Source organism: Triticum dicoccoides, chromosome 2B (genome assembly GCF_002162155.2).
Source record: "Triticum dicoccoides isolate Atlit2015 ecotype Zavitan chromosome 2B, WEW_v2.0, whole genome shotgun sequence".
Lineage (NCBI taxonomy): Eukaryota > Viridiplantae > Streptophyta > Magnoliopsida > Poales > Poaceae > Triticum > Triticum dicoccoides.
Window position 1 is genome coordinate 713,461,768 of NC_041383.1, and position 3,016 is coordinate 713,464,783.

Consider the following 3,016-nt stretch of genomic DNA (forward strand, 5'->3'; position numbering starts at 1 on the left):
GAGCTTCAGAACAGATAAAAGATTATGAGTCACCGAGGGAACCCGCAAAACGTTATGAAGATGGAGCTGCCTAGAGGGATGACTAGTTAAAAGAGATGCTTGGCCAATGTGAGAGATGGGCATACCTACACCATTGGCGGTGACCTGATTGTGCCTGTATTAGGGCTGGTAGGTGGAGAGTTTGTTGAGATTGTTCATCATGTGATATGTGGCGCCGGTGTCCATGTACCAGGCTGGATCAACAGAATAGGACAGCGTGTACCCCTGCTCGATGCGTGGGTCCTTGCCCTTGGCGAAGATGTGGGCAGTCGAGGCGCCGGCGATGTGGACAATCCGGGCGGCGGCGATGTGGGCAGCCAGGGCGGCGGCGGGGGGACCAAAGTCTGCCATCGCAAATTGGCGCTCGTTGCCCTTGTCGTTGTTGCCGATGCCAAGGAAGCTCCTCTGAAAGCGGCGGCGACACTTGGAGGCGACATGGCGTTCATGACCACATAGCTGGCATACCACCCTAGTGTTAGGGCCCCCACCCAGGGTCGATGCAGGGGGCGGGGCGGGCTTGCCATATAAAAGGGCAGAGGGACGCTGGCTGCGAGAAGACTAGAAGGTTGCCGGCTGTGAGGTGATGGTGGAGGAGGAGCGACGAGCCTCGACGCGTTGCTCAGTGAAGAGAAGTCGTCAATAGAGCTCGTGCGGGGGCATCGCTAGCTTGGCATTGTGAACAGCCTCGGCGAGATTGTCATAGTCGGCGTCGAGGCCTTTGATGACAAAGCCAGCAAACTCCTCGTCGCTGAGCGGCCGACCGATAGGTGAGTGTGTCTGCGAGCACCTTCATCTTGTTGAAGTAGGTCGTGGAGGAGTCCAACTTCTCAATGTCGGTGAGCTCGCTGCAAAGAGCCATCGAGCGGGAGGTAGAGACCTGGGCAAAGGCGTGCTCCAGGGTCGTCCAGGCGTCCAGGGAGGTGGCGGCGAAGAGACAGAGACCGGCGACCCCATCGCCGAGGGAGCCCTGGATGGCAGAGAAGATCGCTTGGTCCTGCTGCACCCACATATGGTGTTCCGGATTAATGGTCGGTCCGTGTATGGTAGGGATGACCTGCGGAGGATACGGTAGCAAACCATCCATGAACCCTAGGAGAGACCGGCTGCAGAGCAGCGGTAGAACCTTGGCGTGCCAAAACAGGTAGTTGTCCGGCGTGAGTATGATGGCGATCAAGTTGTTGAAGTGAAACGGCCCGGTGGGCATGATGACGCCAGCAGCAGGGGTGGCTGTCGACGGAGCCGCGACAGGAACCACAGCCACGACCGATGCCGCGGGTGGCGGCGCGGGAACGGTCGTGAGCGAGGCCGCGGCTGGCTCCGCGGGCAGCGCCTCCCCCGAGGTCGCTGGGATGATGTCGAGTGTCGAGGTGGATCCAGAAGGGGTCCATCGTGGGTGGAGGCGGCGAGACTGGTGCTAAGGCCGTCACAGGCGGTGACAGCGGGATCGGCGCTGAAAACATGGAGCCGACGGCGGTGGTGCCGAAGAACTGAGCTACCGACAGAGCCAGGGGCGAGGTGGGAGGTTGAGGAGGGCGACAAGCGATGCGGGGATTGACACGGAGCTGGCGGCGCCCGAAGCAGAAGCGGTCATGGCGCCGACGGTAATAGCCCTAGGGTTTAGGGTTTTGGTGATGCGGTGGCGACGGGTTGGAGTAGAGGACCTAGGTTAGACTCGATACCATGTAAAACGTAGGTTCTGAGGGAACTGGCTCAACCCTCTATGGGGTGGCCTATCACATATATATATATATATATAATGGTGTCATACAAGTCCTATACCAATATGGTATGGATTACACAATAAGGCTACAATACGAAGTCTAACACACCCCCTCACTGACGGCACTCATCTCTGTTTTAGACAACAAGACAGCATCCCTGGCCACCATCACCGACGAGCTTCGCCAATTGTTCTGCCCTGATTGGGATTGCATGGTCACCCCACTCTTCAACCGGTTGTTCACGCTAGTCTTCCCCGACCCGATGAGCCTCTGCTATGGGACACATAGTGCGGAGCTCACGCTGGCGCTCAACAAGCTGACTATCAACATCTCGGTTCCTAAGGTGGATCCACTGGCTGTGGCCATCCTTGAGACGGCGTGGGTCCGCAATCTCCCTCCAAATGCCAAGTCGACAAGGGTGATTCGGAATATGTGGCAGATCCTTGGCAAGATCGTGGTGATGGACGTGCTCTCTCTTGTCAAGGGCGATGTGGTGAGGGTAAAGGTGAAGACCACTGATGCATCCGAGCTCCAAACAACAGTTAGAGCCTTCTTCAATGACATTAGCTACGATTTGCGGATCTCGATGGAGGGAGTGGACTGTGGGGATGCTCGATGACCGGAGGACCAGAGGACAAATTTAGTAAAATTTTGAAAAATATTCTACTTTACGTGAGTCGTCGTCCCTAGCACCGTCCTTGGCACGCCCTGGACCTCCCTCGGTGGTGGAATTAGTGCCCCACCAACCAAGCCCTGGAATGGAGGGGCTCAAGGAGGAGGATTCCCCAGAGGAGCGTCACAAGGGCTCTGGTGAGCGAGGGGATGGAGAGCATCAATAGCACAAATAGAGTTGCCGAGGCAGACTCTCCATGGAGCATGAAGAGTTGTTTTAGCCCCTACTAGGCGTCGGACCCGATGGAGGCGACGGTGGACTCGCGGTCATCATCGTAGTAGGGAGTGGAAGGAGTGGACCCGGTATCAGATAGATGCCCTACGCATCGATGTTGATCCCTCCGCCTTTGTGGCCGGCTCCTCAGTGGGGCTGTCATGGGGCTGTCATGGCTGGGAGTGGCCGCTGTGTCTTGCGTGCGTGTGTGGCGAGAAGGTAGATCCCTCCACCTTTGTGGCCGGCTCGTCGGTGGGGCTGTTATGGCTGGGAGTGGCCACCATGGCTTGCATGCGTGTGTCCGGAAGGTAGATCCCTCTGCCTTTGTGGTCGGCTCGTTGGTGGGGCTGTCATGGCTGGGAGTGGCCGC